This window comes from Pristis pectinata, chromosome 22, assembly GCF_009764475.1.
Source record: "Pristis pectinata isolate sPriPec2 chromosome 22, sPriPec2.1.pri, whole genome shotgun sequence".
Taxonomy (NCBI): domain Eukaryota; kingdom Metazoa; phylum Chordata; class Chondrichthyes; order Rhinopristiformes; family Pristidae; genus Pristis; species Pristis pectinata.
Genome location: NC_067426.1, coordinates 32,019,347 through 32,032,091, shown reverse-complemented (window position 1 = coordinate 32,032,091; position 12,745 = coordinate 32,019,347). Strand labels below are relative to the sequence as shown.

The following is a 12,745-nucleotide window of genomic DNA, read 5'->3' as shown; positions in this document are numbered from 1 at the left end:
GGCATCTGCTAAGTATTCATCTTGGCGTGCATACCTTTGATTGGTGAGGCAATTTTGCCCCTCATTTTTACTTGCATGTAAGAGCAACTTTGCTCTGTTTCTTCATAGGAAGTCCCTCAGTTGACTTGCTTCCACTGCAGTACTGTGGGTTCTGAGGTGTTGGCTGAGGCCATGTTGGCATCCAGTTTCTGCCATTGGTGGGGCATGTGGTCCTTAGTCTAATAATTTGGAAAATGGTGCGCAGCGTTTGCAAGTTCCTAACAAAGAAATTCAAGGTTCTTCATGTCCTTGTTGCTGCTACTCCTTTTTGAGGGAGTTATGAGCTACAGATTCCCATGATGTTGCTTTTTTTAAAAAAAAATAAAAGGGGCTTTGATGAGGCAACATAAATTCAGGATGAAACATTCATTTCTCTGCTAGTTCTTTTGCCTCTTTCCATCCACTGTCTGTGCTGCCACATTAAAGTGTAGCTCCATCTCACATTTGGTTATTGTTGTACATTTCAATATAAATGTTTTTTTTAAATTTCCAGAAGATATTTGAACAAAAGGTTGAGAGATGTTTGTGCTTGGAAAATTACTTATTATAGGAGTGGTCAAAAGTGAGTGTTTCTGGGCAAGATGAACTCAAAAGTACCGAACCTTCTTTTCAACCAAGTGAAAATATGGGGAGGACAAGTGTGAAGGATGTTTGGAGCTCGGGAATATGAAAAGTTCAAGCAAGTACTGGCGACGCTGAGTGTCAATAAAACCGAAAAAGGCATAGAATTGGACCTGGAGATGGAGAGGGGTTATGCATTTGAATTTTGAGCTTTTCATTGTATCCACTGCTGGGATATGAAGGAGGTGCTTGGAGAGCCTCTCCAGATGAGGTAGAAGAATTGACTTACTGGGCTTTGTTAAGGATTTGTGGCTTCAGGGAAAAGAACATTGTACAGATTCAGATTTAGATAAAAATGTGAATTATAAAGATATTGGCGTAAAAGTAGAGTCGATTAGATTTGGTTTCTTGTAAACTACTTTTCCATTTGAAAAATCTGAGGATGTGCAGTTTTTTCTGCATGTTCTACAGTATGCATTGATCCCCTTTCTCTCGCACGTGTGGATGTGCACACACTCACTCACACTTTTTATACACATTCACTTTCTTTCATGCCTGCTCCTAAACCTTAAAATTCCCTTTCAGACCTGGACAAGATTCTATGCAGGTAGTTTCCTGGGCTGCTCCAACAGGCACCACACACTGATTGCCACCTTGGTCCCTAATGGGCCCTACTTTACTATTTTGGGAATCTCCTGTCCCTGAGAGTCAGGTAAGTTCACTCTGATAGATAGCAGATGGATGGTTCAGTTAGTTGTGATCAAACTCAGCGACACTTAACTCTTAGCTAACCCAGCAGCATAAATCAAATTCCCAGGCTTGTATATTCCACCATGCTTGAGACCAAAGATGTTAGTGGCCATTTCCACCCCATTTTTTCCACTATTCTAGGTAGTGAAGGTAAAAGAAGGTAAACTTAATAGAGAATTGCTTAGAGGGAAGGGATCCTGATTTGGGGGTGAAAGGATCACCAGGGGAGGAGTAGGGTAGAAGGTTGTTAGTCTGAGGGAGAAGGAATAAAAGACGGGAGGACTGGCATGTCTTGGGTAGGAGAGAGATGTTTGGCCAAGTGATGTGTGGGGAGATGGGTAGTTCAGATAGATCAGTACTTTAAATGATGAGAGTGGGTAATATTGATGTTCAAGGGGACGTAGTTGTGCTTGTATGCAATTGATTGAATGCCAGTAGGCAGATCCAGCATGTGATTAGGAAGGTTTGTTGGCTTTTCTCATGAAAGGATTTGAATACAGGAGTAAAATGTCTCATTTATATAGGATCTTTGTGAGACTACACCTTGAGTATTGTTTGCAGTTTTGGTTTCCTTTTCTGAAAAGGGTACACTTGCCATTGAAGGAGTGCATTGAACATTCTTTTGATGTATTCTAGGAGTGGCGGGTTCGTTGTGGGAGGCTGGGTGTCCTCTGGCCACTGCATATAGATCTTAGCAGGCCTTGTGCTGTGTGTAACCATTGAGTGAGTCATTAAACCTGTGTTTACTGTGAGGCATTTAGCTATATCTTTACATTGATTGAGTGATCACATCCATTGTTCCTGTTGCCATAGTGAGAGGTGATGGTTCAAACAGGTGATATAGTTCTTGCCTGTGTACAGCTGTTTGTCAGCATTGTGACTCTGATATTGGGAGCTTAATCTCGAAATTTAACCCAGAGCATTTATAGCTATAAAAATTCAGAAGAGATTATGGTGCCATCTGGGTGAGGAACAGCTGCAGGCATTTTAAACAACTAGTTCCCCTAAGGAGGTCAAAACTGTTGTTCTTCGTCTCGGAGATGCTGGATTTTTGCTCCACATTCAGAAATGTCACATAACCTGTTTTGACATTGTTGTGTTAATGTGTTATGGCTAAGATCGTGGAACACAATACTTTAATGCAGCCAGATATGATTAAACTGCACCAAGTGGTCTTTCTAAACATCACTTGCATTTGGTAATTAAATTACAGATTCCTTGCATTGTTCCCTCTCTTTTATGTGGGCAAGAAAAACTTGTATGACCTTTAAGTCCTAAAGTGTTTATGGCCAATGAACTAAATAAGAAATGGGAACCATCCCCTCAAGTATGCTCTGCTATTCAGCAAGTTCTTGGCTGATATAACTTTGACTTTCCTGTTCCATTGCCTTCCCTAAAGTCCAAAAATCCATCCATGACGATCTCTTCAGCTCTAGTGGCAAGAGAACCTCAAGGATTCATTGCCCTCTGAGATGACAAATTCCTCCTCCTCTTAAATGAAAGGCCACTTATCCTGAATCTAACCCCCTAATTCTGGATTCCCCCATAAGGGAATTCCCCCATAACAGCATGTACCCTGTCAATCTCCTCAGAATCCTGTGTCTTAATAAGATCACCTCTCATTATTTCTAACTCCAGCTTGCTCAGTTATTCCTCATAAAACAATCCATTCAACTCTGGAATCAGATGAATGCTCCATCCCAGGAAGTACTTGTGTCGAATAGTCACTGTCATTAATGTGACATGGTGAGCTGAGTTTTTATTTCGCTCCCTGCTCCCAGTGTGAGTTGACATGTTTCTCCATTCCCTGCATCCTCTTTTTCTGAAATCACCTTTCTCGCTTGAATTTGGTTCTGATTTGACAATGCAGCACCTCCAGTGGTGGCAGGTTTTTCATTTTGTAGATTGTGTCCACGTGTCTACTAACGGTAGCTAAACTCATTCCCCCCCACCCACCCCCCCCCCCCCCCCCCCCCCCCCCCCAAGACAGCATCCCTTCATTCTGCTGTGAAAGTGTGACTACATTGTGATCAGCATTAGGAAACCTTGGTATTCTCCCCATATACTATACTGTGTTTTGCAATTGTGCATTCTCAGTGCCTCTAGAATTACATGACAATTGGGCAGTGATTCTAAATATAACAATTAATTCTTTCCGCATCAATATCCGGTGCGTTCTCCACCCTGACTCTTCCCTGCACCAGTCGTACCAGGGCAAGTATCCCCACACTGGATCAGTGGCTGCAGTCTGTGTTGAAAATTCAAATCAATTATACCCTTTTTGGCTGTTAAATTAACTGGATTACATTGAATAGATTTATAGGGAGATACAGTATGGAACTGGGCCCACCAAGTCCACACCGTCAACCATCCACTAATCCTAGATTAATTCCATTTTTTATTCCACCCCCCCCCCCCCCCCCAAATGATCTAATCAAATCCTCCTAGATTCTATCACCCACCTGCACACTATGGGCAATTTACAGTGGCCAGTTAACCTAACAATCTGTACATCTTTGAGATGTGGCAGGAAATCAGAGCACCCAGGGAAACTAGTGTGGTCACAGGGAGAACGCACCAACTCCATGCAGGCAGCATCTGAGGTCAGGATTGAACCCTGGTCTGTGGCACTGCAAGAACCCGGGTTTCTAGCATTAGCTGCACCACTGTGCTGCCCCATCTCTACCCCAGGTGGAGAAGCACCTTGCTTGCATTTAAAACATCTTGCAAAGAGTCTTCCATTGTTCTGTTACCGTTTTACCTGCCAACATTATGTTCCATTTTACCCTGGCCTGATCCCTTTCATCTCATCAAAATAAGAAGGTTTACTTTAAATTGATGATGGAGAAAAGCAAGGAGAACTTTTTGATCACTGTTCCCCAAATATTTTCCCATCTGGCCTACCCTATTCCTCATAATTCTGCAATGTTTTCTTTCTCCATAGGCTGAAAATGTACTGCTTGAGGAAGTTCTCTTGAACAAAATTCAGAAATTCCTCCCCTTTATTCATCTTTACTCTAACAATATCCCAATCAATATTGTTGTAATTGAAACCTGCTAATTTTACCAATCTACACTTTGACAGCTGTAATTTCCATGTGGATTTGCTCCTTTAACTCTTTTCTCACTAATTTGGTGGCCTACAGAGTACACCCAGTAGCATGATAGCCTCTCGCTCTCTCACACTCCTCTCATAAGCTTACATGTTCTTCCATTTGGCAGAGGAGTATTTCTTTTATTAACTATCAACAAATGTGGAGATAATTCCAGCATGGGCTTGACCTTTAAATTCTGTCATGATGGATCACACTGCTGTTGTCACTGTGGCAGATTCACTCTGTCAGTAAGCAACAAATGCAGATAGAAGTATGCTTGGTTCTGTGTAGTCAAGTTCACTATTTTCTCAGGAGCTTGCTATGTCCCTCTGAAAGAGTGAATTGTGTGTGTGTCTAATTTAAAACTTGGGAGATTAGCTTGCCACTTATACTGGAGAAGATTATTCCACAGGACACGTATTGATATAATTGGGGAACAAGCTGGAAAGAACAGCTAAGCCACCAGTCAGAGTGTGACAGCTGAACCACAGGAGAACTGGTAGTCATCAGCTAGATGCTGAGGACAGATTTATTGTCTCTTAACTATTTACTTTAAACCAGCATCTCCTCTTTCCTGCTCAGCAAGTTTGTTCACTTCATCTGTCTCTCTCCAGTTTCCCTGACTGTTTTTAGTGGTGATTGTCAACGGAACAACATCTTGTAGTGAGGAGGTTGAAATCTGTCTCAAATGGGCCATCGCAACCCAGCAATAAATATATCCTTTGCGCAGTGTTACTGTTTCCAGTGTTGGGGAGAGTTCCAGGTGTTGGCTGGAATTGATGCACTTTATTTTTAACACTGCTGTAGGTTTCAACAAGTTAGCCTTGGCTCAGTAGTAGCACTTGCATCATAGTCATTGGATCATGGGTTCAACATGGACCCTAGGATTTAAGCATCTAATTTCTAACCAATACACTACAGCAGTACTGTTATCTTGTTGCAGATATTTTGTTTTTTTGAACGAGATGTTCGCCCCATCACCTCTTTTGATCAACATAAGCTCACAATTTGACAATGCCTCAGTTTTAAACTTCTAATCACTGTTTGTTCCTCTGTATGGTTCCACCTCCTCCAGCCCTACAATCCTTTGTGATCTCTGCTCTTCTTCAATTCTGCCCTCTTGTGGCTTCTATTTCCTTTGCTCCATCATTAGACCACTTTCTTTCTCTTGTGGGAGTCCAGAGCACTGGAATTCCCATCTAAAACCTCCCAACTTCCTTTTTTTTAAGGAAAAGGGGAATGAATACCGCCAGCACTCATCCTCAAAGTGTCTAAAAATGTCATTCCTTTAAACCTATGCTTTTGGCCAAACGTTAGGTCATCTGCCCTGATTTCTTTTCATTTGGAGTATCCTGGGTCATTTTATAACATTTAAAAATGCCACACAAGGTTGTAGTTGAGATATTACCTGAAACCACCCGGTAGGACTTGGTGGGACAGAGGAATTTGAAAGTTGGCAGTGGTAGTATGACATCAGAGTTCAGAACTGACATTGGCAGGAGGCAGTGAGCTGGTTGGTGAATATTTTCTACTGTCTGATTTCTTATTTACAAAGTTGAAAAATTATGTAATGGCAGACACTCAATTGAGTGGAATGGGTATACTGTGCCATGAGGGAAGTCGTGGACACTTCCAATGTCCTAGACAACCACGTGCAGGAATTGCCTCTGGCTGCAGTAGCTTATAGCTCTGGGTTTTGGAGCTGGAACAGTGGCAGGAGTTACTGTGGTGCCTCTACGAGGCTGAGGACTTTGGATAACAGATTTAAAGAGCTGTGGTCACACCACAGCTAGTGCGTGTAGGCAGAGGGAATAGGTGACCCCCAAGGCAGACCAGGACAAGCAGGGAGGTAATGAAGGGTTCCACTGCACTCATATGTCTCTCTCTAGGTTTTTCCATTTTGGCTACTAGTGAGAGTAAAGGTTCTTCAGGGGAGTGCAGCCAGAGCAGCAAGGCAAAATAATGGGGCTAAAAGGCCTGGACCTGATGGCCTACATCCCATTGGCCTTAAAGGAAGTGGCTGCAGAGATGGTGGCATTGGTTATAATTACCAAAATTCTGTTCTGGACAGCTGCCAGAGGATTGGAAAACTGCAAATGTAGCCCCACCATTGAAGAGGAAGTCAGTAAGCATGAAATGATTAGCTTAACTCTGTCACTGGCAAAATTTGGGAATCTATTATTAAAGAGGCAATGGCAGGATATTTAGAAAATCATAAGGCAATCAAGCAGAGTCGACATTGTTTTATGAAAGGGAAATTGTGTTTGGAAAATATCTAGAATTCTTTGAGGATATTACAAACAGGGTGGGTAAAGGGGAACCAGTAGACGTGGCAAATTTGGATTTACAGAAGGCATTCCATAAGGTGCCACAAAAGGCTACTACACGAGATAGAGCACAGAGTTGGGGGGGGGGGGGTCAGGGGTATATTAGCAAGGATGGGGGAGTGGCTAACTAAGAGATGGCAACGTTGAGATAATAGATCATTTTTGGCTTGGCAAGCAATAATAGTCAGGTACCACGGGGATCGGTGCTGGGGCCACAACTGTGTTGTAGTCTATATTGACTTGGATAAAGGGACAGAATGTACTGTGGCCAAATTTACTGCTCATATAACAATTCTTGGAGAGGGCAAAGAGTAGACAGATGTGTGTGTGAACAAGTTAATGGCAGGTGGTATATAGTGTGGGGAAAATGTAAGGCTATCCATTTTGGAAGGAAGAGAAAAAAGGCAGATGAGATTACATGTGATACAAAGAGATCTGTAGGTCTTAGAACATGAAATGCAAAAAAAAAGCTTGTATAGCAAGTCATTAAGATAGCTAATGGGCTGTAGACCTTTATTGCAGGGGGTATGGTGTATACATGTAGAGAGGCTTATGCAACTTTACAGGGCACTAGTGAAACCATACCTTGAGTATTCTGTGTAGTTTTGGTCTCCATGTTTAAGGATGTGCTTCCATAGAAGATGGTGCAAAGACATTTCACTGGATTGGTTCCTGAGATAGGATTTGGAGTGGATTGACAGCTGGATGCTGGGAAAATGTTTCCATTAGTGGGTTATGTAGAAATAGGGGGAATAGTTTCAGAATAAGGGGTCACCTATATCTGTTGGAGATGAAGAGGAATTTCTTCTGAGGGTCATGATGCTTTGAATTCAATATTCCAAAGAATTCTGAAGGCAGATTCATTGAATATACTCAAGGTGGAAGTTGACTCATTTGAACTGTAATGGAGCCCAGTGGTGTAGGAGGAGATCAGGAAAGGTATTGGAGCCAAGATTGGATCTGCTGTGATCTAATCGAATAGGGCAGCAGGTTTGTGAGGCCAGCTGTCCTACCAGAACTCCTGATTCTTGTGACCTCCCAATGCCCTGATCAAAATTTTAGACAGTTACTGTGGCAAACGTTTGATTCCCGTCGCTGTCTGTAAGGAGTTTGTACGTTCTCCTGTGTCTGCGTGGGTTTCCTCTGGGTGCTCTGGTTTCCTCCCACATTCGAAAGACGTATGGGTAGGTTAATTTGGGGGTTTAAAATGGGCAGGGCGGACTGGTTGGGCTGAAAGGGCCTGTTACCACACTGTAAATAAAAAACATAAAAAAAACACACAGGGTGATCATTCAGCCTGTTAAACAGCCAGCTCCCAGAAGAGAAACTTCATAAGTTTCATTCTCCTACTCTTTTCCAATAGCCCTGGAAGTAATACTTTGTCTATAGAGTTCTCTTTGAGCATATTGGGTGTACAGAATTCTGGAGGAAAACCATAGAGCTTGTGCAACTCAAAGTCAACTTCCAGTATATTTTTGTTTTATTTTTCCATTGAAATTGAATCAATGGTTCCATGTGATTCAATTCCTAGACATCTATACTTTTAAAATTCTTACCTACCTTTCAAATCTTTAAAAATTTGTCACTCTAGAGGCTAATTGCTGCTTTCAGTCTCCTCAAAATGGTACCTTTTAGATCATGTTCCCTCTCTGTGCTATTTCTGTAGTGTATTATTAATACTTATTTCCATTAAAATACATTGTCTATTTTACAGATTTCTATGCCCCTCCTGAGCTTACTAATTTTCATACTACTCTCTATTGCATTGTCAAGTTTTGTATCATTTGCAGACATCAAAGCTGTAATGCCCCCTATATCAAGGTCCAGGCCATTTATATTCATGAAGAAAAACAATGACACCAATCCCTGCATACTTTTCTACAGTTAGAAAAAAATAGTCACCATTTCTCACTATAATGAATTGTCATGCAAGGTACTGTTGGAGGGATTCTGCACATGGTCATCCCTGAGAGAACTCCATAGCCATCCTTTGCAGTTAATCATCTCTGACAGCTGTGTAATTCTCCCGCAGGCTTTGTCAGTGGCAGTGAAGGTGATAACGGCCCTCATTCTCGGTGGCTTTGGCACTCTGTCCATTAGGAGACCCCTGGCAATTTTATCCCTCAGCCATCACTTCCAAAACAGATAAATTTCTGTGGTGTTTGCATTGTGTGGGTTCACCATTCTTCTTTCCTGTAAAGCAGTGGCTGCAGTGAGAAAATAATGGAATACAAAGTGTTCAATTGGAAAATGGAAGGTGTGATGTAAGTGCGAGTTCTGAAGAACACTATTCTGGAGGGTAATAGACTTGGCTGCAACTTTCCGTAGTTTGTAATTGTTGCTGCTAGAGTTGTGGAGAAGAGGGTGTGCTCATCCCTTGCAGTTACCTCGAATGCAAGTCAGTATGGTGCACTGTTTAGTCACTACATCAGCATAGAGACCTCATAATGTTTTGATTCCTTTTCTTATCATTACTGTGCAGCCTGACAAGTGCTTGGGGAGAGGCTGTTCTGGGGCTTCATTGTCAGGAGCAAAGAACCTAAAATGCATATGTCAGTGGAACATCACCTTGACTTTGCCTTTTAACCCTTCTGCTCACTGTGTGGTGCGAGTTACTGGAGCAAAATGCTTCTAAACCTGGATTAATGAAACCATTTCACTCGGAGCAAAAAAAACTGCAGGAAATCCAGAATAAAAACAGGAATTGCCAGCGGCACTGAGCAGTCAGGCAGCATCCGTGGAGGGGAAACGGTGTTATTTTTTCAGGTCAATGACCTTTCATCAGAACTGGAGAAGTGTAAAAACAAGTGTATTTTAAATTGTAGGAAGGGAGAGAGATGAACAGTACTGAGTAGAGGTAATTGGAAAGAACATCAGTAAATCTGGACTACGTTAAACACAGATGTGTTTCAGCAGGGGCATTTACAATCTGACTATTCGGTCTTTTTCATTCTCCCCCTCCCCCATTTGCTCTCTTAGATTCCCTTCTCTTTGCTGACATGCTCTCTTTCCCTCCTGTTCACACTTTGTACCCTCATCTCTCAAATCGCCCGCCCTCTGTAACAACGTCGAGTACACTAGCTTGTTCCCTTCTGCATGCGCGCTCTCTCTCTCTCTCTCGCCCTTTAGTCTGCTCTTTTTCTTCCCCTTCTGTGCCACATTCCCCCACCCCACCCCACCTGGTAGCCTGTGTTTTGGATATTGTTTGCCTTAATTCCCACTGGTTATATTAAATGAGCCAACACCGTTATCTGGATCATTATAGTTGGGATGTTTAGTAAGTGAGCAGTGTCCCAAATGGAACACTTCTGGTTGAATGCTGTGTTATCCCATGCTGTTTAATGTTGTCATAGACACTGTAAAGGTTCTCCTATCCACAGTACAGTACAGAAAACGGACTCGAATGGAACGAGGTGTTTCCTAACATTTGCACATTTTAACAGAAGAACCCTGGTTAGGGCCCCTCAGTCCTTGTTTAGATTGTATGCCTTTAAGGATCTCCCAATTAAGCAGTGTACAGTGATGTGGAGGCCCTATCTCAAATCGTCTTGCCTGAATCTTCAGTCCTTGTTTAGATTGTATGCATTAAATAGCTCCAAATAAAGCAGTGTTCAGTGATGTTGAGGCCCTATCTCAAACCAAGCGTCTCGCTGTAAGAATTCCTCTTGCCTAAATCCTGCAGATAACCCTGAAGCTTTGAACTGTGGCACGACATCAATGCCGACAGACAAAAATAAACTCGCAGCAGTTCACAGGCACAGCTCTGGGCACACTGGATGATGACAGCCTGAAATGATCTACCAGGTGGAGATGTTAGAAATTCAGACTTTAGGGAAATAGTGACAATCTTCAAATGGCTCATGCCTTTTTATTTTGGATGTAATAAGTTGTTCTCTCATCTGACAAGATCAGTGGGTGGGGAGTGTTCTGTTTACCGTTCTTATTTTTGAGCAGCCAGCAAAGGTTGCTTTAGCTTACCTGCTAAAGAGAATGTGTGATGTGGAGCTGTTTAATTAATAACTGGAATGGAATGACTTTTTGAGAGAGTGGGCTCAAGTTATTTTTAGCCATAAGCTTATAACTGCCAGTCGTCCAGACCTTCAACTGAGCGCATCTAATTTTTGATCATGGTGTGTCAGTTAAAAAGTATACATGAGCATTATTTTACCTACCGTTAATTAAAATTGTGTAATCAGCATAATTTCTAAGTAAAACAACAAAAATTCCCAATAAACATCAAAAAATGCCACCAATGTACACTAAGTAACAGAATTAGAGGATTATTTGGAATTCTTTAATGAACAGATAAAGATGGTAAATTTTCTTTCAAGAATGATGCAGCATAGAGAGAGTTTGGCCTTCATATGTCTATCTTTGAAATTGTTAACTAACCAGTCCTAGTCCCCACTCATTGCCAGTGGCTCTCCAAATGGTTCTTAGCACACTTGCTGGTAAAAGAATCATCACCAACTCTGCTCCTTGCATTGGCACAATGGACTATTTCTGTCTGAAGCTGAAGAGATCTTGGGAGGGAGCAGTGCTACACCCTCTTCCTCAAGTGGGAGTATAACAGACACTGAAAGAGACTGTTTGGTGCAGCATATGCAATGGCCACATCTGTCTATGTACAGTCTTCTATCTAACTGAGAAAGGATAAAGCAAAGGAATGGAAATCAAATAACTGCAAATGCTGGAAATCTGGGATAAAACAATATGCTGGAAATAGTTTGGTCAGGTGAGGAAAAACGATTAAAACTTCAGATAACCTTTCATCAAGACTGAACGAATGATATACTTTTTTATTACCACCATCCAGGGCCTCAGATGCTATTTCTAAATGAGAGAGGTTTACTTATTTACCTGTACGTTTGTATTTGCTGTTCACAACGTGTTTCCCTTTACATTTGGGTAAACAATTAGCAGAACACCTCCATTGATTTTTGTGACCCAGAGATGCAGATTGCCTAATGCTACAATTCTCCACTATGTGCTCTGTTTGGTATGAAAACTGAAGATACTGGCAATACTCAAGTAACCTTTCATCAGGACTGGAAGCAGTGAGAAAACAAGTGTTTATTAATTTGCAAAGGGTGCTGGTGGAGGGAGCAAAGGGAACATCTGTGATAGGATAGAAACCCAGGTTGGCAGGGTGACACATGCTGTTGCTGTCATCTAAAATGGTGTGATGAAAGCTTGCTAATTACTCATAGCTGATCTGTCTGGAGAAGTATAAATAGAGTACTCTCTTTGCTCAGCCTGCTACGTTGTTCCAATAAAGCTTAATATAAACTTTCCTATTGTCTTCCTTCTCAGACTTCATCTGTGACTTAAAACTTGTTAATTTCTAACTTTCGACACCTCAGATTTTTTTTCTCTAAAAGGTCATCAGCCTGAGACATTAACCCTGTCACTCTCTATCCACAGTGTTGGAGCATAGTATTTCCAGCATTCTCTTTTATCTCAAACTTGCAGGCTTCCCTGTATCTGAAAACCAACACACACTGCAGGTGCTGGAAATCTGAAATAAAATCAGAAAATACTAGAAACACTCAGCAGCTCAGACAGTATCTGTGGAAAGAGAAACCAAGTTTTGGGTCATGGGCCAGTTTGATGAAGGGTCTTTAGCTTGAACTGTTAACTCTATTTTTCTTTCCATAAATGCAACCTGACTTGTGTGTTTCCAGTATTTACTGTTTTTAATCCCGGTATTTGACGTTTGCTTGTTATCGAGCATTGTTGATCCTATCCCCTGCTCATGAATAGTCCAGCTGGCACTATTATATATCCACAGGGGGTTACCTGGCCCACCGCAGTGGATGGACTTAACTGTGACAGCACTTTTATCCAGTGAGAGAGCTTATTTTTAGAAGTCAGTTTATTCCAACACGTGCATTGGAAATAAAAGTGCAGGGGCAACAGTGTTGGAGTGCAACTATTGTTCTCACTTTGTTACTGTATACCTTGCTCTGCAGA

At 41.8% G+C, this 12,745-nt stretch overlaps 1 protein-coding gene across 7 annotated transcripts in view; it reads left to right on the top strand.

The window, feature by feature from the left end:
* thrap3a (thyroid hormone receptor associated protein 3a) overlaps positions 1-12,745 on the top strand; it is a 117,587-nt gene that overhangs the window by 65,269 nt on the left and 39,573 nt on the right. The window lies entirely within an intron of this gene.